Consider the following 21,460-nt stretch of genomic DNA (forward strand, 5'->3'; position numbering starts at 1 on the left):
GGGCCTCCGGCATGGCCCAGGACCCAAAAAGGGTCCGCATTTCAGGTTGCCAGGAGGGCCCCCCAGAGCTGTGCCAATTGCCGACGGAGCCCCATCCAAGAGCAGGACCATGGCAGGGGCCCCTGTGGTCCCCAGAGCCCAGCCCAGTGTCCGCGCAGACCCGTGCCTCCCCAGGTCCCCTGGGGGCCCCTCAGGGCCTGGCCCCCTGCTCCATCTGTTGGTGCTGGCTCCTCACGGCAAACCTGTTGACGTGCACGGGTATGGGGACCACGATCTTGGGGTTTCTCACGGGCTCCCCAGAGCGGCTGCTCACGTTCCCAGCTTTGATGCGCTTCCACTTGGCCCGCCGGTTCTGAAACCAGATCTTGACCTGCACCTCGCTGAGCTTGAGGGCGTGCGCGATCTGGGAGCGCTCGGTCAGCGAGAGGTACTTCTTGCAGTGGAACTCCTTCTCCAGCTCCAGGAGCTGCTCGCTGGTGAAGGCCGTGCGGCGCCTCCGGCTCTTGCCCCCGGGGGCCGGGACTCCTGTCGAGGGTGCCCCCTCCTCCACTGCGGTCCCCAGGCCACCCTTCAGCTTCGGTTTAGGTCCCAGGAGGGCCCCGGGGCCCCCGGCAGAACTGTCCAGAAAGGCGTCATCCTCACTGTCCGCGCCCGAGCCCTCTTCCTCCTGCTCACTGCCTGCTGGGTCTCCTGCGGGTGCCTCCAGCTTTTCCTCATCGGAGCTGTACACCTTCCCCTCTGCTGTGGGGAGTGGGGGCCAACGGGGTGGGGTCAGGGTGGGATCGGGTTGGGGTGGAGGCGAGGAGAAGGCAGACAGGTTGGAGGTGGCACATGGAACCGGGGCCAGGCGTGGACAGCGTGCCAGCCGGAGGAGAGACAGACATGGAGGGGATGAGACAGGAGGCACACAGGCAGGGCAGAGTGGGAAGAGGTTTGGGAAGACAGAGAGACGGGAAGAAAGGTATTAACCAGCACAGACTTCACTCGGGCAATGTGAGGGAGGCATCCATCAAGAGGGCCCCATTCCTAGGACCTGGATGCCTCGGCCCCCACCGCTCAACCTCATTTCCCTACCTGCTACCTCCCCGGCTCTCTCTAGACCCCAGTGAAGGGCTCCCCACTCACGGACCGCCCCTCCAAGCCCAGACCCTGCAGCTGCTCATGGTGATGAAACAGCTGGAGCCGGGCTCGGGATCCTTTCAGTCACTATAGGCAGGAGTGAGAATGCAGGAGGATTCACTTTTGCAGGACAGAGAGGAGGCCGCCTCTGTTCTCCTCCTGGGCTCCTCACTTGGCCTCATGGGAAGAGCCACGCGAGCCCCTCTGGTCCGCCCCCCTTCCTTCCCTCTTTCCTGGAGCTGGGAATCTTGGCATCTTGTTTCCAGATGGAAACTTCGGGGTCATGTGATTCCCTCCTGCCCCAAACTGGGATCTAGGAAGTGTTACCCAAGGACCTGAGAGTCAGGAGGTGTCTGTACCCCCACCTCACCAATTCTCTGTAACCAAACCATCCAGCCTAGACCAGGGAGCCCTCCCACCACACACACCACCTTCTTGATGGCCAGGTTTTTCTTCCAATCACGCAGCTCCCCCAGGACCCTTTGCAGCCTTCATTTTAAAAAGATGCCATCTCAAAAAAAAAAAAAAAAGATGCCATCTCTTTTCCACCTTCCCTCTGTCCCAGCCAAGCCGGTGAGAAGCATCAACAGCTGCTTTCTGCCCAAGTTCAGAATCCCGGGGACCCTGAGCTCAGTGTCAGCTGAGAACCGGAGGGAACACGGGAAGCAGAGGAAGAAATAGAAGTGCAGCTGGGGAGGGAATACAGAGAGGAAAAGGGGGAAAGAGAGATTCTGACTCAGTAGGCTGCTGGTTATTTGTAATCACAGGCATATAAACATTTTAACCCATACATAATTCTAAAGTTTAATTCCATTGTTGGTCGCATCATAGGGACATTTTTATCGGAACCGCAGATAAGGCATGACAAGTGTTTTTTAGTATTTGAGTTTTACAAAATCCCTTGTTTTCTGCCCAAAGGACCAATCAACAGGGGAACCACAAAAAATCAAAAAGAACACCGACCGGTAGAAAGGAGAACGAGAACAAAACAGATTAACCCGTCAACTGAACAGTCAGCCCCTGGCCAGAGGAGCTCGCGATGTACAGGTGGGGGCGCATGTGTGCACATCACCACATGTGTCGCACGCACACTCCGAGGTCGAGAAGGTGACCCCGCGAAATGCTTCCTAGACGGGCCGTGTGCGCGCACGCATGCGCGAGGCTGGAGCCGCGGGGCCCCGCACCAGCCCACTCACTTTCCTCTCCCTTTCCCCACCCCAGAGCTGTCCTGAAAGGATGCTGTCCGCCCCTGTTCCTTTTGCTCAGGAACCGCGTTTACATTCTCCTTAGAGGCCACGATACAGCCTCTTCTGGCTCACCCACCCCATCCCAGTCCGCGCACGTTTCCACCCCTCCTCCGGTGGTGTCATTCCCGGGCCCTGTCTCTTCCTGGAGGGCTTCCTGCCGTCATCCACCATCTCAAAGCCCACGTGGTACACCCCGTGACAGCCTCACCCAGGCCTTACTGCTCCCCTCGAAGGTGGGCTTGGTTCTCTGCCAGCCCACCCAACTTCACCCACCTGCGCCGCGACCCCCCCACCCCCACCCCGTGACCTGCCTCTCGGGGCTCACCTCCCAGCACCCTGGGCTTTCTCCCTGCCCTCATCCTGATCCAAAATCGGTTTAATTTCTGCAAGATTCACATCCCTGTGTCCCCCTTTCATGTCATTAGGGGCCCTTTCCCAGGCCATCCCCACCTCCCCAGAACGCAAGTGTAACCCCAAACTGGACTCCTGGACCTTCTCCAGAGTCAGCTCCTCCCAGTCCGAGCTCCCTCCCTTCCCATCTCAGGTAGTGCTAACTCCCCCCACCCACCCCCATCATTCAGACCAGACCTTCACTCCCACCACCTGTGACCAGCCCACCAGTAAATCTCAGTAGAGCCGCAGCCCAACTGACTTCTCATCACCTCCTCTGGGTCCAACTAGCCCGAGTCACTCTCCTCTCTTGCTAGTTCATCAATGTTTTCTCCTGCCCTGCCCCTCCCACCCCTTCCCCTGCCCTTCCCATGGGTTATTCTGTTTGGAATACTAGATTCTTCACCTAGATTCTGGCACTGGCTCATTCCCTATCTCCTTCAGGCCTTTATCAATGAGAGCTTACCCGATCTTCCTTTTTAAAATCAAAACTCCCTACGCTTCCCATCTCCCTTCTCTGCTTTACTTGTTGCTATGGTATACATAACCAACTTTGTTCATTTATTTTTATTGGATTTTCAGGCCTCTATTGCGCAGCAAGTATGTGGCTCCTCAGACACCAGACCTCTGGGCCTGCTCCCAGGGCCTCAATTCCCGAGTCAGGGGCGCGTGTCAGCCAGCACTCTGCGAGCCTTGCAAACACATTCCTAGGTCAGCGCGGTCCTGCCCATGGGGAAGGAGGCTGCGGGAGTGTGTCTGATGGGGCCGGGTGCCGTGCCGGGGTCTCCTGGCTCGAGGGCACCTGGCACCTCCCATGGGCCCCCAGCGAGGAGTGGCGGGCCGGCCCCTGGCTTGCCAAATGCCCAAGCGGGGAGCAAAGCTAGCCCTGGCAGAAGGAAGCAAATAGCAACGGGATGCCTTTGCAAGCAGTTGCTGGGCTGCCCCACGTTAGGGCTCCCCGGGAGAAAAATGCCATTTTGGCCCCTAGGCCTGGGATCCAGGTAGGTGCCCAGGGTGTTCTCCCCGCAGGATCCCAGCACGGTGCAGACAGACCTAGGCTCACGAGCTCTCTCCTGCAGAGCAAATGTGACGGAACAGCCATGTGGAGGTTGCCTTGATGTTCCCTGGGAGTGTGGGAGCCCTCCCTGGGCGCAGGGCCTCAGGGGCCATTGCCACTGCAAAATGAACTCTGTTTTATTGGCTGTCTCTTCCTACTAAAACGTTAAGTTCCATGAAGGTGGGCTTCCCTAGTAGGTCAGCTGGTAAAGAATCCGCCTGCAACGCAGGAGACCCCGGTTCGATTGCTGGGTCGGGAAGATCCCCTGGAGAACGGATAGGCTACCCACTCCAGTATTCTTGGGCTTCCCTGGTGGCTCAGCTGGGAAAGAATCTGCCTGCAATGAGGGAGCCCTGGGTTCGATCTGTGGTGGGAAGATCCCCTGGAGAAGGGAAAGGCTACCCACTCCAGTATTCTGGCCTGGAGAATAGTCCATGGGGTTGCAGAGAGTTGGACACGATTGAGTGACTTTCACTTTCTTTCACTTTCCAGGAAGGTAGAGATTTATATATATATATATATTATATATATATTTCACTGCTATATTCTCAGCATCTAGAAAGTTACCTGCACAGAGCAGGCACTGAGAAAATACCTCCTTTTTAAATGTATTTTTATTTGGCTGCACCAGGAATTAGTTGTGACATGAGGGATCTAGTTCCCTGACTAGGGATCAAACCCAGGCCCTCTGCAATGGGACCAGCAGGGAAGTCCTGGATAAGTATTTGTTGACTGAAAGAAAGAAACTACTCCGGAGCACTTTCTGATTCTCCCTCTCTGTCCCTCCTTTCTCAAGCCTCCCCTAAAATATTCCCTACAACCCTGTTTCTCCAGCCCAGCTCCAGACATAAGACATCCTCTCCATAAATATTCTCCCCACTTTCCAGTGAAAGTGAAAAGTGAAAGTCACTCAGTTGTGTCTGACTCTTTGCGACCCCATGGACTATACAGTCCATGGAATTCTCCAGGCCAGAATACTGGAGTGGGTAGCCTTTCCCTTCTCCAGGGGATCTTTCCAACCCAGGGATCGAACCCACATCTCCCACACTGCAGGCAGATTCTTTACCAGCTGAGCCACAAGGGAAGCCCTAGGTCCTCTGATCTCAGAGTCGCTGGAGAGAATTTGTGTGGGGTGGGAACGACAGGATCTTATGCTAAAGGAAATCAAGGGCAACCCCAAACATCATTACTAAATCCTCTAACTTTTAATTTCTAATTTTTAAAACATGGCTTGCAGTAAACAACAACAGAAAAAAAAAAAAAGCTTGTTAAAACCCAGCCCAGTACTACACTACTTTAACCAGCTGCTACAAAAAGGCAGAAACTAGGATTCAGGGCTTGAAGGATGAAATCATTTAGCACAGCTCTAAGCACCCAGGGGGTGTCCAATAAATCTAAATTGATGATGACTGAGATGAGGTTCCCAGGTTCCCGATCTGGCAGGGCCCTCCTGAGATCACATCATCCATCGCTCTGTCTTCACACAGATTCCGTGAAAGTCGAGCCCACATGAGCAGGCCACCCCCAGCGCTGCTTTTAAAGCCATACAGGAAGCACAGGTTCACAACCTCTCTTGGTTACTTGATCCCGGCGGGATTCTGCGTGGTGAGGGGTTGGGGGAGGGGAAGAATTTTTCTCTGAGCCTTTATTATCATGACATTGAGGGGTCTGATAAGCAACTCTTGGAAGGAGATGGCAGGGAAATAGAAGAAAGCAACAGAGAAGGGAAAATACTGCTAGCTCTCAGAGGAAAGGGTCAGGGACAGTGAGTGAGGCTGGGGGAGGCGGGGCAGGCAACCAGGGGCAGAAGAATCAGATGATCAGTCAGAGAAACTGAAAGGGCTGAAAAGTTTAGGGAGAAAATAGGAAAAAAAAAAAAAAATCGGGGAGTTGCAGGGGGAGAGAGTAAAAAGCCTTCCAAAAAAACCAAAAACCCAACAGATGCTACACTCTAAACCCTGATGGATTTGGAGCCCAGCCATTTGCTCTTTGTTCCACCAGCGCTGGGAGCACTTCAGAACTCAAGACCCAAAGTGACCGAAACGTATCCTGAAGGACTGGCTGAGCAACAGAGCAGTCCGGTCCTTTACAACACAGCAATCCCGAAACAGCCTTACTAGTTTCTCATGAGTTAGCTAAAAAATTAATGCAAACTCTTTTATTGAATTCATAATACATACCAAATAGCTGCTACTGCTAAGTCGCTTCAGTCATGTCCGACTCTGTGCGACCCCATAGACGGCAGCCCACCAGGCTCCCCCGTCCCTGGGATTCTCCAGGCAAGAACACTGGAGTGGGTTGCCATTTCCTTCTCCAATGCATGAAAGTGAAAAGTGAAAGTGAAGTCACTCAGTCGTGTCCGACTCTTCGAGACCCCATGGACTGCAGCCTACCAGGCTCCTCTGTCCATGGGATTTTCCAGGCAAGAGTACTGGAGTGGGGTGCCATTGCCTTCTCCGTACCAAATAGCAAGCACACTCAAAACAAAAATTGCACATAGAAAAATGGTTTTGACTAAAACCTGAAAAGAAGCACATCTTGTTGATAAAATTTCTATTTGCAAAATTTGATTGAGAATAATTGAACCTGGTGGATAAACTGTCCATGAAAGTAAATTTCTAACTGCAGATGCTGTATAGCTGGCTGATGTGAACCAAAAAATTTGATCAATAAAACATCGTGAAAAATTTTCCATGGGAAATAATGATCTTGGTGAGAAAATTTGGGGCAGAAGGAAAAGTGTTGCATTGGGAACAATCTGGCTGTGCTAGGTAGGATGGCCAAACAGAGAAGCTCTGTCCTTTGTGATTAAAAGTGACATTACTGGTTATATAAGAGAACATTGACCTATATGTAAAATAGATAATCAATAAAGACCTACTGCATAGCACAGGGACCTCTACTCAATACTCTAATTACCTATATAAGAAAAGAATCTTTAGAAGAATAGTTTACGTACGTGAACTGAAGTGAAAATCGCTCAGTCGTGTCCGACTCTTTGCGACCCCATGGACTGTACAGTCCATGGAATTCTCTAGGCCAGAATACGGGAGTGGGTAGCACCTCTCCAGGGGATCTTCCAAACCCAGGGATCAAACCCAGGTCAGGCAGATTCTTTACCAGCTGAGCCAGCAGGGAAGAAAATTTATGTATATGTATAATTAAACTTGGACATGGAACTGGACATGGAAAAACAGACTGGTTCCAAATCGGGAAAGGAGTACATCAAGGCTTTATACTGTCACCCTGCTTACTTAACTTACATGCAGAGTACATCATGAGAAATGCCGGGCTGGATGAAGCACAAGCTGGAATCAAGATTGCCGGGAGAAATCTCAATAACCTCAGATATGCCGATGACACCACCCTTATGGCAGAAAGCAAAGAACTAAAGAGCCTCTTGATGAAAGTGAAAGAGGAGAGTGAAAAGTTGGCTTAAAACTCAACATTCAGAAAACTAAGATCACGGCATCTAGTCCCATCACTTCATGGCAAATAGATGGGGAAACAATGGAAACAGTGAGAGACTTTATTTTCTTGGGCTCCAAAATCACTGCAGACGGTGACCTAAGCCATGAAATTAAAAGATGCTTGCTCCTTGGAAGAAAAGCTATGACCAACCTACGTAGCTTATTAAAAAGCAGAGATATTACTTTGCCGACAAATGTCCGCCTAGTCAAAGCTGTGGTTTTTCCAGTAGTCATGTATGGATGTGAAAGTTGGACTATAAAGAAAGCTGAGTGCCAAAGAATTGATGCTTTTAAACTGTGGTGTTGGAGAAGACTCTTGAGAGTCCCTTGGACTGCAAAGAGATCAAACCAATCAATCCTAAAGGAAATCAGTCCTGAATATTCATTGGACAGACTGATGCCGAAGCTCCAATACTTTGACCACCTGATGTGAAGAGTTGGCTCATTGGAAAAGACTCTGATGCTGGGAAAGATTGAAGGCAGGAGGAGAAGGGGATGACAGAGGATGAGATGGTTGGATGAAATCACCGACTCAATGGATATGAGTCTGAGCAAGCTCTGGGAGATAGTGCAAGACAGGGAAGCCTGGCGTGCTGCAGTCCATGGAGTTACAAAGAGTCTGACATGACTGAGCGACTGAACTGAATGGATAACTAAATCACTTTGCTGTTTACCTGAAACTAACACAACATTGTAAATCAACTATACCCAATATAAAATAAAAATTTTAAAAATGAGTACAGTTTCCAGCTTGTTCCCTGTGGGCAGCCTTTGTTTATCTATCCAGGGGAAATGGCAGTGGGGCAGGTTGTTATTAGGAAACATCAAGTCCTCCTAGATGCTACTGTCCTGAAAAGCAGAAATCACATGGTTTGAACCATGATTACTTGTAGGGTCCACTTCAGGGGCATTGTCCCTCTGCAGAGAGCAGCACACAGGCTTCAGGGGCGCCCTTGCAACGAATCTTCCTTGGGAGAGGACAAGAAGCCCTAACTTGGGGCCAGAGACCCCGTGGTAGGTGTTCTCCAGTAGGAAGAACAAATACCACCAGGCTCATACCACCTAGACAGGAGTCTATGGCCGCCAAGGTCAGCGAGGATGACAGGCCTGGGTCATGAGGCAGAAGAGCCCCCAGGATGCAGAACCACCTTAGACCCCCAGCCATGGGAACTCATAGAGCTTCTGCACCGTCCAGCCCTCACCCAGCCTGCTCTGGTCCAGCTGACATATAACCAAGTCATTATTATTTGCTGAGAAGCCTCTCCCCCACTACACTCAGTTCTGGCTTCTCTTCCCTCCATTTAAAGAACAACGACCTTCACAGGCAGGTCTCCCCTGGTAGCTCAGCGGTGAAGAATCCGCCTGCTAATGCAGGAGATGCAGGTTTGATCCCTGACTCGGGAAGATCCCCTGGAGGAGGGCATGGCAATCCACTCTAGTATTCTTGCCTGGAGAATCCCATCAACAGAAGAGCCTGGCAGGCTACAGTCACTGGAGTCACAGAGTTGGACATGACTTATCGACTAAACAACAACCCTCACATGCCCCAAACCCCTCTCTGGACAACTATACCCAGCTTCCAGAAGGGTGGGGTCAAAAGGTGGGAAAAATCCAGGTCATCTCCCCAGAAAGAGGCACGTGTGCACCACCTTCATTTTACCATCACACCCAGTTTGTAATTATTTCTCTTTTTGGAGATGGTACCTTCTCCCACCCTTCATGGCAACTGACTTGCTTTCAGTGTGTCTTTCATTCGTCCTCACTAATTTCATGCCCTGCTATGCTGCTACTCCTTGCTATACTTTTAGGTAAAATAACGAATATTCACTTCCTCTCTCTCCACTCTCCCCGTGACTCTTCAGCATTCTTTACTCCAAATCCACATGAGAACTTCGTCTGTGTCACTTCGGTCCAGAGCCCCTCCCACCTTCCTGACAAGGTCACAGAGACTCCCCCACCACCACCTGCCCACCCCAAGCTTGGAGCTCCTTTCAGGGCATGCTAATGCCACTCATTGGAAAAGACCCTGATGCTGGGAAAGATTGAAGGCAAGAGGAGAAGGGGATGACAGAGGATGAGATGGTTGGATGGCATCACTGACACGATGGACATGTGTAAGCTCCGAGAGTTGGTGATGGACAGGGAAGCCTGGTGTGCTGCACTCCGTGGGATCACAAAGATTCAGACATGACTGAGCAACTGAACTGAACTGAATGTGATCATTGCCAAGAGCACCCTTGCATGACCTTTAACCTTCCCAAGCAATTTCACACTTAGTACTGTCATCTTCAGGCAACTCACTGAAGTAGAGCTGACCTAGCAGTGGTAGTAATGGGAGGTTAGGCACCTTATTCTCAGGTGGAGAAACAAAACTGAATTTCAAAAAGATTAAATGATTTCCCAGTCACACCACTAGGGACAGAGCTGGTCCAGAACCCTGCTCTCCTAAGTCTCCAATCAGCTCTTCCTACTCTTCCCAGTAAACTGTCTTCCTCCCTCCACTTGGAGAAGTCCTCCCCAGATGCTTCATCAGATCAACAGCTTTCCTATCAAAGCCAGCTTAGGTTTAGACCTGGCCCTTATCAGGACCACTTATCACCTCATCCTCAACACCTTCCCTTAACATTCTTGGAGATGATCCTTAAAATCGCTGCAGGAGAGGCCTCAATCCCCGAATCTCACCTTTGTCCTGTAACAGGCCATTTCCTCCTCATTCCCAAGACAAAATTCCCACCTGATCTTTCTCCTGTTTGCTTTTTCCATTATTACTGGTTTGTATGAGATCACCTTACCAGTCACTATTTCTTTTATTTAAAAGTGTATTTTCTCACTTAAAGAACAATACTGCCCACTGATGGAAACAGTTTTTCTCTCCCCAAATATTTATTTATTCATTTGGTTGCCTTGGGTCTCAGCTGTGGCACGCCGGACTTTCACTGTGGCTTTCCTCCCTGATACCGAAAGGGAGTTCAAGGAACATTCTTTCCTTCCTTTCCCCTTGCGCCTCCTGTTCACTCATGGCACCTCCTTCTTTGGCCGTTGTTCTCCATCAACTGCCCAGGGGAGTGGGGATGTCAGTCACATTTCCCCACCTTCACAATCACAAGGACAGTGACCTAGAGCTGGCCTATCCACACATTCCCATCTCCTGGGGCCTTGACTCAAGCTAGTGAGTCGGTCTTCTTAGGACTTCACACGTGCTGTGCTCCACTGGGGTCCCGGCCTGGGATGATAAGAATTGAGGGCGGCTTAAGCTTGTGCCCTACCTTCTCACTCACCAGGAGAAATGGAGGTGGAGGCAGAGAGAGGAGCCAGACCAAGAGCAAGACAGAAAGACCCAACAACATGGCTTGCATTTTTGGATCCACATGAATCAATAAATATCCATTTTAGTTTAATTAGGGAAATGTCCCGAATATTCACTGGGAGGACTGATGCTGAAGCTGAAGCTCCAATACTTTGGCAACCTGATGAAAAGAGCTAACTCATTGGAAAAGACCCTGATGCTGGGAAAGAATGAGGGGAGGAGGAGAAGGGGGCTACAGAGGATGAGATGGTTGGATGGTATCACCGACTCAATGGACATGAGTTTGAGCAAACTCTGGGAGACAGTGAAGGACAGGAAAGCCTGGCGTGCTGCACTCCGTGGGGTCGCAAAGAATTGGACATAACTGAGCACAGTTGTGCCAAGCAACCCAAAGAGTTCTGATTACAGACACCGCTGTAACTAGAAGTGACAGGAATCACATGACTCCAGGAAAAGGAAGCCTCCTGCCTCTCTCCCACACCTCTCCCATCCAAAATAATTTCCCCCCAAAGATACCTAGGTCATCCCTCAAATTACTCATAATAGTGCCACCTAAAATTTCACAAGTTTGAAAGTTATTTGGACTTTTAAAAACCCTCCTTAATCCGTCCAGCGTGAATTATTTTAATCCAATAGCCGTGCTCCTAACACTAAGCTGAGATAAGACATATGAGGGAATAGGGATTGTGATGAAGAAAAAAGTTTTTTGTTTATCTGTTTGCTGCTTTTGGTTTTACGTTTGTTTTAACGGGAAGAAAGGAAGAACAGGCTCCCTGGGATGCAGCAGAAATGCTTTGGGCAGCCGTGTCCACAAGGTGTCTACACAGAGTTTCTCACCAACATGTAAGACAGGAAAACTGAAAAGAGGGAGAAAGAGCCAAAGAGAAAACCTGGAATCTACCTGCATTAGATACATGCAGCGTTCTCTCCAGGTATGCCCCATGTAGACTAAGTCCTCTGGATACAAGGCTATGTTACCATCACCCCCAGAAACATCTGTCCTTTCCAGTTCAGAGAGTGTCACCCATCACCGCCTCTAGGAAAGATGCCTTTCCCAGCTTAATCCCCAGGAAAGCTCCCCATCCATTTCTAGCACGTGGACAATACCGATAATTTCTCGCCCACCTATTACTTTAGGAGGCTGGACAAACCGCTTCTCATTTAATCTTCAGATCCATGAGGTAAGGATTGCTGCCGTTTATTTTACTGGTGAGACAACAGAGACTGCAGAGGTTAGTCTTCTGCCATAGGTCACAAAAGAGGTGGTGCTGAGATCGGTATCCACTTGACCTCAGCCAAAAGGCCAAGAAGCGATTGAGATCGGTATCCAAAACCTGTGTCTGTTCCTCCAGGCAGCACGGTCTCTCTGTTATCAATGAATGAAACAGAGACTGAAACCCAATGTCACCCTGTCATAAATCCTGTACCAGGGACATACCTGATGGTCCAGCGGTTAAGAATCTGCCTGTCGGTGTGGGGGACACGGGTCGATCGCTGGTCTGGGAACTAAGAACCCACATGCCACGGGGCACCTAAGCCCGTGGGCCACAACTACTGAGCCTGCGCTCCAGAGCCCAAGAGTCACAACTACTGAAGCCCGAGCACTCTGGAGCCCATGCTCCCCAACGAGAGATGTCACCGCGGTGAGAAGCCCGTGCACGGCAACTAGAGGAAGCCGGGGCGCGGCAACAAGGACCTGGTGCGGCCAAAAAATAGCCAAATAAAAGTTACCGTTTAGAAACCCTGATGGAGAAATAGCACAGGGGACCAGGGGCTGACCGCACAGCGCAGCTGTTCTGTCTCTCACTCGCTGTCGGGCACTTTTTCCTTCCTCACGACATCCAGTCGGTCACAACTGATCTCTTAATGGAGATCAGTTAAGATCTACCCCCTTTTATCAAAGGTTCTCTCATTCCGTACGACGGCTGTCCATGGCCTCCACTCAGGTAACACACCCCTGGTCACAGATGATGGAGCCTTTTCCACCCTAGAGCCCAGCCCTGATTCCATCCTGAGATGTGGGTGTCCGGGTGCTGCCTCCTTGACACTGACCAAGACAACTCAGCACTGAAAAGTAGAATCTGCCCCCCCGACCTGCCGACCCCTTGCTTTTTTTGTGTGTGTGTGGTGGCTTTTTTTTTCTATTTTAAAGGGAACAATTCACTAAGAAAGGTATCCTTACAGACAACAGAACTGTCAAGCTGGAGTGACCTTAGAGGTTACCTAATTCAAACCTCTAATTTTACTGATGGGGAAGCTGGGACACACAGAGGCGTAATTTGGCTAAGACCACTCTGTTACACACTCCCAGTACCTGTGCATAATTTATAGGATAGTTGTCATCCATTCCAGCACAACCCAGGGCTTTCCAAGTGGCTCAGTGGTAAAGAATCCACCATCCAATGCAGGAGCAGAGGGAGAAGCTGGTTCAGTCCCTGGGTCAGGAAGATCCCCTGGGGGAGAGCATGACAACCCACTCTAGTGTTCTTGCCTGGGAAATCCCCTGGACAGGGGAACCTGGCAGGCTACAGTCCACAGGGTCACAAAGCGCTGGGCATGACTTACTGACTGAGCACCCACGCATGCCAACACAAACTGCTTCTCACCTTCAGTCTCGGGGTAATTTCGTCTCCCTTCCTCCTGGAACACCTGCATCGCTTCTCTTCCCATTGCTCCCAGTATAGAGTTCCGGCTTATCTAAGACGTCTACTTTAACACCTGAAGTTCCAATACTTTGGCCACCTGATGTGATGAACTGACTCAATGGAAAAGACCCTGATGCTGGGAAAGGTTGAAGGCAGGAGGAGAAGGGGACGACAGAGGATGAGAAGTTTGGATGGCATCACCAACTCAATGAACAGGAGATTGGGCAAACTCGGGGAGATAGTGAGGGACAGGGAGATAGTAAAGGACTGGCATGCTGCAGTCCATGGGGTCGCAAAGAGTGGGACACGACTGAGCGACTGAACAAAAGCTAACATAATTCTCAGTCAAGGAATCCATCTCCCACTGCCCCCAGCTCAGAAGGAGTTTCCAGTTTCCCCCACCCTCATTTTCACAAAGTGCTTTCTCCACACAACCCAGGTCTCTGTTAGTCTTGGCCCCACCCTGCCTTTTGCTTCTAATAAGACACCTCCTCTCATCTCGGGGAGAATATTCCTTTCCCTTCCGTGATGGAAAGGGAGGGAAGCCACTGCCTCCGGACGACTTGCTTTGCTGTGCTGTCCCTTCCGACCACAACTGAATTCACCCGTGAAGGTCACTCTTCTGTCACACCAATTCAAGCTTCTCTTTTCCCTCTCACTCTCCCAATGAGCACTTCAAAACTTCTTCCACATGACTCTAAGCTGTAACTTTCTCGAAGAATGAGTCTTATCGTCAGTGAAATACCCCAACCTCTCCTCTCCCGTTCCTAATCCAGACCTCCTGCATATCACCACGGCAGCACCTGAAGAGGGCGCTCTCCACTCTTCCTTGGTTCGGAGGCAGGGAACCGCTCCCCCGCCCACCCCGACCCCCCGCCCCTACCCCCCGGCCCCACCATTCCCTCTGGGGAAACTTCTCTCCCAGGGAGTTCTTTTCTTCCCACTGCTCCTCTTCAAGCGCCTCTCTTTTTTGTATATCTACCCCACTACTTGTATCATTGCTGCTGCCTAACTCCCAATCCGTTTCACCGCAAAGATCCTTCTTTCTCTGTTATTTCCAAGGCAAAAATCCTTGCCTGTAGCTTCTCACTCAAACACTACCCTCAATGCCAATACTTGGCTCAGAATATTACGGTCCTCCTTTCCGGTTAAAACATTTGCCCCTCCTCATTCCAATTACTGCCTCTCCCCCACTAGTCCCAGTATAGACTATTCAAGCCCATTGCACTGAGTATAAGAATTATGCCCCAACCTTCTAGACTCTAGGCTTCCCTGATAGCTCAGTTGGTAAAGAATCTGCCTGCAATACGGGAGACCCTGGGTCGGGAAGATCCGCTGAAGAAGGGATAGGCTATCCACTCCAGTATTCTTGGGCTTCCCTGGTGGCTCAGCCAACGGTAAAGGATCTGCCCGAAATGCGGGAGACCAGGGTTCAATCCCTGGGTTGGGAAGATCCCCTGGGGAAGGCAAAGGCTACCCACTCCAGTATTCTGGCCTGGAGAATTTATACTCCATGGAGTCACAAAGAGTCAGACATGACTGAGTGACTTTCACTTCTAGAATCTCCAGTTCCCTAGTTAACAGCAGAGACCCCTCCTCTCCCAACCCTCCCAAGTGCTGCCCTCACTGAGGCACGAGGTATCTCAATATCCATTCCAATCCTCCCAATAGCATTCTCTGTCTCACCCAGGGTCAGCCAAAGGTGGCAGCCTGAAAAAGCCTGTGAGCCCCTCCTCAGAACAGCGCTTTTAGGTGCATAACTTAAAACACAGAGGATTACACTAGGGAGCAATTATATAAAATACAGTTATCAAATATTTTAAATGTATTTGAGATATGCTGCTGCTGCTGCTGAGTCGCTTCAGTCATGTCCGACTCTGTGCGACCCCATAGACGGCAGCCCACCAGGCTCCCCCGCCCCTGGGATTCTCCAGGCAAGAACACTGGAGTGGGTTGCCATTTCCTTCTCCAATGCGTGAAAGTGAAAAGTGAAAGTGAAGTCGCTCAGTCGTGTTTGACTCTTAGTGACCCCATGGACTGCAGCCTACCAAGCTCCTCCGTCCATGAGATTTTCTAGGCAAGAGTACTGGAGTGGCTTGCCATTGCCTTCTCTGATTTGAGATATAAGCACTTACATTTCTTTATCAATTCATTAAACAGCAATATGTCTCCAAAAATTGTTAATTTGTATGAAAATAGCTGTGATCTCTATTGGCGACAAAACTCTCAGATACTGTGGACCCTGCGATGGTTTCTGGCCTACCTTCATAATCACAGGACGTGTCAAATTTCAGTGAGAAGCTAGTAGAAATGTAGACAGAAAAATTTTTTTCCACATCCATAATTAACAGATTTCCTCACAAGGGGTCCATGGAGTCCATGTTAACAGTCTGACTCTAAATTCTGAGGCTAGAAAACCAAGCTTTTAGTTCTATAAAGCTGAAAGGAATGTTAAAAATAATCTGAACTAAAACTTTTACATTATAGGTGAGGAAACTGAAGCCTAGAGAAGTGATAAGATTTTGAATCACCTATAGGGTCTTAAGTGGCTTCCCTGGCAGCTCAGACAGTAAAGAGTCTGCCTGCAATGCAGGAGACTCCGGTTCCATCCTTGGGTTGGGAAGATCCCCTGGAGGAGGAAATGGCAACCCACTCCAGTATTCTTGCCTGGAAAATTCCGTGGACAGAGGAGCCTGGGGGCTAAATCCATGGGGTCACAAAGAGTCCAACATGACTGAGCGATAAACATAGCATCTTAAGGGCTTCCCTGGTGGCTCAGCAGTAAAGAATCCTCCTGCAATGCAGGAGCTGCAGGAGATGTGGGTTCAATCCCTGGGTCGGGAAGCTCGCCTGGAGAAAGGAATGGCAACCCACTCCAGTATTCTTGCCTGGAGAATCCCGTGGACAGAGAAGCCTACAGCCCATGGGGTCGAAAAGAGTTGGACAGGACTGAAGCAACTTGGCACCCACACACGCAGAGTGTCTTAAAACTAAGGTCATAACAGACACACAACAAATGTTTCCTGAATTGAACTCAGTGGCTTGCAGAAGCTGTAGAGCTAATGACTGACAAAGTTGAGACCTGAACCCCTGCGTCACTCCTAAATAAATGTCCATTTTCACTCACATGAAGTTAATGCAACATGTGCCTTTCTGTAAACGTCAATGGAACAGTCCCTTTCCCTGTACGCTCGTCCTCAAAATTTCTAGGAAAACATGCTCTCCAGCAGTCCCAAGAAAAATCTCCCTCCTGTTTCTAACAGAAGTCTCTAATTCCACGTCACATCATTCTTCCCAGTTTTTTTCTCTTGTGAGTAAATATATTCCAGCAGTCATAATGGATACCTGTTCAGAAATTAACTGATGGGTCGTCTTCAGCGCTCCCTGGCTACAGCCAGGTGCGTGGCTGACCTCAGTCAGCACTCAGATATCACACTAGCCTCCTTGAATGGTTTCCATCATTATTGCCAGTCTCTATTCAGAAATTAGCAAATTTTTTTCTGTTTAGTTTTAGAAGAGAATGCTCGCTACCCTGCCATCGCCCTCCCAGGTTAGTCCCCCCACGTTTTCTTTTCCATACCATCTCAACCACAAGTGGTTTTTCCCTCTCCACGCTCAGCAGTGGCATTATGTTTCAAAACACTCTCACTCTATTTGTGTTGCCGACACAACAATCACATACAGAGTATCCACCATCCCTTAACTATTTGTTTTCAGGCAATCCAGCCCTTTTCCTCCTTGAATGAATTGCTGCTCTGAAACATCTCCAAATCAAAGTTTTCTCCTGAATTTTTCTGAACGGACAGCTCTTTTCATCATTCCCTAGCACGCAGCATCCGCTTCCCCCATCTTCTCTGTGACGTGTGTGAGCTCCACGTTCTCAAGTCAGCTTCCATAACTCAGTCAGAGCTCACACACCTTCACATGCAAGATCATCTCTGCCCATCCCACTCAAGGCAGAACTCTCTTTCTTCATGTCTTTTGGGGCCAACTGGTCTCTTCCCTCCATATTCCTAACACATCAACAACTTCACTACCCACCTGTTTCAAAGCTCCTTTCCCCTCATCCCTTTCACAGGACCGTTCTTACAATTCTCCAGATTTGATACGTCAGCTATGGTCCACACGAGGCTACAGACCACGTGAAACGTGGCTGGTTTGAACTTGAGGTGCGCTGAACGTGTGAAACAAACACTGGATTTCAGAGACAGCGTGAACAGAGGATATTGAACATCTCATTAAATTTTTTATATTGAATAATGCTGAAATAATATTTTGGACATGCTGGGTTAAATAAATTATAAAAATTAATTTCACCTGTTTCATTTTACTATTTGAATGTGGCTAAGAAAATTATTTTAATGACATAAATGACTTGCTGGATGGCACTGCTCTGGGAGCTTCTGTTGATTCATACTTTTAAATCTTCCCTGCTAGTTCAAAATTCTGTTATCACTCCTATTAAGACATCTCTCCCAGTTATCCACATCGACTGCTCCCATGCTCCAAACTTAGAATTGCTTTCAGGGTACCATTTTCAAATCTTTTCTGCCCCCATTATTTCTGTACATGGTATTTCTCTTTGCCTGCTAATATAGCTTCTACCCTGCCATCAAATCATAATAAAGTTCTGCTTTCTTCCTCATCAATTCTAGTAGGGTGCTATCTGTCTCAACTCTCAGCAAAATTTTTAGAAATAGTCCTTCAAATTCCCAACAAAAAGAACTTCACTCACCATCCTCCAAATTGGCCTATCTTCACTGTAATTTCATTTAAATGATAGTAATTGTAAGACACTAGACAAATGTAAATTAATAACTTCAGACCCACGTTACCCATTCACAGTAGAATAGCAATTCCTCCTCTGTCACTTTAAAGATGCCATCCCGTCTCCAAAATCTTCTGTAATGAGGTTCCAACTCCATTATTCGCTCTAAGAACTCTTTTACTTCATACTAAATACTCTAATACAATTTGCCAAGCGGAGTGTTCGCTTTCCCACCACTTTCAGCATGGGCCATGTGTCATCACTCCTCAAACCGATTTTATGTCTAACGTTTCTGGAATTGCTATTTTCTTTTCTCAACTCTGTTGGGGAAAAAAAATCAAGACTGGGAAGGTGGACATGAGTGGTGAGGTGAAGACGAGTCGGGAGAGTTTGCACTAAGAGGGAGAAGAAGCCGCAGTCACAGGAAGCCCTCCCATTCATTAACTGTGAACCTTCCATTTGAAATCTCGCCTTTCTGCTCAGCCCCAGAAGCCCCACTGAGAACCCTTTCTGTGCCTCTCTTCCTAATGGGGGGATGACCTTCACTCCAGCACCTCTCAGAATTCTTCCTCTGGGAGGTCTCCTTCTCATCCTTCTTAGCAAAGAAATTCCTTGTCGTTACTCCAGGAACGATGAACAATCCCCTTTACTGCTTTCAACGTTCTCTTTAGGTGATGAAGCTCTTTTCTTCCTCGTTCTGTATATAAATTCATTTCTTGTAACTCTCAATATTGACAAACCTTAAAAAAAATTATTCCTAGTGTTGAAACGTTCCCCTCTCTCCTACTAGTATATTTATTTAGCTCCTTCCCAGTCCTCTCAGGACAGAACTCTTGCACACACACACACACACACTTCTGGCCCAGAAATGCTGCTCCCCTTTTCCTGGAGCCAGCACTGGAAACCCCTTGCCCGTCTCTTCCAACAGGCAGCCCTCTCCATGCTCGCATCTCTGGACGAGCTGGGTGCGCAGTCCGTCTGTGCGCCTCTATTCTATTCCTCAGCGTTTCTCTCCTGTCCTTTCCTTCTGCTTTCCCCACCTCCACGCCTGGTGTTCCTGCCGATATTCTACCTGCTTCAGAAAAGAGGCCCCACTGCACAGATGGGGCAAAACAAGAAGCGGGCGGAGCGGGGAACCTGAAGAGCAGGACGAGTTGCTTGGTCTCCCATGCCCTGGGGATACTCCACCCCTGCTCTCCTCCACTGGGACGTCTTCCTCTCCCCTCCGGCTCTGCTCATCTGCTCCTCAAGTGTCTGCTTCTCCTACTGCCTCCAAACCCCTTCACCCCCCAACGCCACCAGCCTGGCTCTCCCTTCTGTCTCAGGACTCCCCACCGACCCTTCCCTCCTCCTGTCCTCCTGTGGCTCCTCCCCACCCCCACCCCTTATCTTGTGGACATCTCCTCCCACGTTCCAGCTGCTGCTCTATCATTTCCTCTGGATCCTTCCCAGGAGATGCTGCCTAGATTTCAGTCACTGGTTCCTCCTGGTCCAACCAGGTACAAAAAACCAGCAGCTGAGTACCCCAGAGCCAGAATGCCCAGGGCTAAAGGGGGAAAGAAGAGGCAGACAGACTCCAGAGCAGCCCTTGGGGTCTGGAAGAAGTACTGGCCCTTTGGACAACTCTGAGAAAGGGCCCAGGAACCCCTCCCCAGGAACAGCTCTCCTGACGAAGGACAAAGGGGGTTCCTGGCTCTCCTTGTACTAGAGTCCTCCCCCAAGCCTCCTGGGTCCCTTCCACCTGCTAAACTGGATGTGATGAACGGTTAAGCAGAGGCAGCTTCATCCTGATGTTAAAGAACTTGAAGCTTCAGAACACCACACTTGGAAGAAGTCCCTGTTTTTCTTAAATAGGGCCCACCCACCAAACTGCATAAGCTGTGGGTCTCAGCACACCTGAATCTGCCTCTGGAGAGTGAAAGCTTTTCCAGCTTCTAGGGGTTAAAGGTCAACAGGGAGGCCTGTTTGGACTAATTAGAAACAGGGTTGTTTGAATACACCTCACCTCTCCTGAGAGGTGATTCTCCTATGGAGGACTGGAGGTCCCTGAACGATCTCTTAGCTGAATCTCACTGGTTCCAGGATCTTAGCTGGATTCTGGACTCCCAGGCCTTGGGGCCACACCCCACTCAGCCCTGCCTTCAGCCTGTCTCTCCGCCTCCCAGACCACCTCAGTCCGCAGTGCGAGGCCCTCGCTTGATTCTCCAAGGCCTGGCTGTAAATCCGCCAGTTCAGAAGCGACCTCCACACCCAAGAGACACACAGGTCCCCCCACCATCAGCACCACTTTAAGACGCTCCCGTTGCCCCTGCGTTCCCAGGGCCCGCAGGGGGTCAACCACCGCCTCCGCAGAAGCCCTTACTGAACTGACAGCTGCCCCACTGCCGCCTCACCCGGGGGTCTGGCTGGTGTCCCCAGGAATCCCACACTTGCAGCTTCTCTATTCCCAGCAGAGGAGCAAGAGGTTCTGCAAGCAGCCGCGGGAGCCGGGACCGGAGGACTAGACCGCCGGGAGGCAAGCCGCTAGTCTGGCCGGGAGCACGGGCGAGTCTCGGGGCCGAGGCTGCAGGCTCTCTGGAGGCAGAGCGGGCGGCGGATCTGGGACCTGGAGGTGGCTTCGCACAACGGCGGCGCATATGGGGCTCCGGGACTCAGGGGGCTCTGAGCAGGTGCCGGGGCTCCGAGAGCAGGCTGCCGCCTCGGACTTCCAGGGGGACCAGCCTCCCGCCCGGCGACTTGGTCGGCCCCGGGCACTTACCCGGCAGACTTGGGAAAGTCTCGGAGAAGTGCGCAGGCGGGGGCGCTGGGGGTTCTGCCACTTTCTCGCGGGCGGGCAGCGGCTCGTCGGTGTCCAGCCCGCCCTCCGGGCGTCGGCCGCCCGGCTCGGGGTGGTTTCGGGCTGCAGTGGCGGCGGCGGCGGCGGCGGCGAGCTCCGGAGGCCCGTAGAAGGCGTCGGGTGGCTCCGCGAAGCTGGGCAGCGCGGTGGTCAGCGCCACCATCGAGGGCACGGCCTGGCCCAGCCCCGCGCAGAAGGTGTTGGTCAGGCGGCCGGCGAAGGAGGCAAGCGGGGCGAGGGGCGGGAGGCCGGCGGGCAGCGGCGCGGGAGCCAGCGCCTGCGGCAGCACGAGGGGCCGGTAGGGCATGAACATGGGGTAGCCGGTGTACAGCAAGTGGCCGGAGCGCGGCGGCGGCGGCCCGATCAGAGAGTCGATGGAGAAGGCGGTGCCCGGGCCCCCCGCCGCCGCCGCCGCCGCCGCCGACCCCGCTGCTGCCCCCGGAGGCGCCCCCGCCGCCGGCTCGCTGCATGGTGCCCGGAGCAGCGGCCACCCCGGGGCGCTCCCCTCCGGGCGCCGCCGTGCGCCCCCGCGGCTCGGGCGCCCCGCGCGCGCACGCCGGGCTGGCTGCCTGGCTCCCGGGCCGAGGTGGCGGCGGGGCGCGGGCTCGGCGCAGTGTGGCT

The sequence above is a fragment of the Bos javanicus genome, chromosome 4 (assembly GCF_032452875.1).
Source record: "Bos javanicus breed banteng chromosome 4, ARS-OSU_banteng_1.0, whole genome shotgun sequence".
In the NCBI taxonomy this organism is placed as follows: domain Eukaryota; kingdom Metazoa; phylum Chordata; class Mammalia; order Artiodactyla; family Bovidae; genus Bos; species Bos javanicus.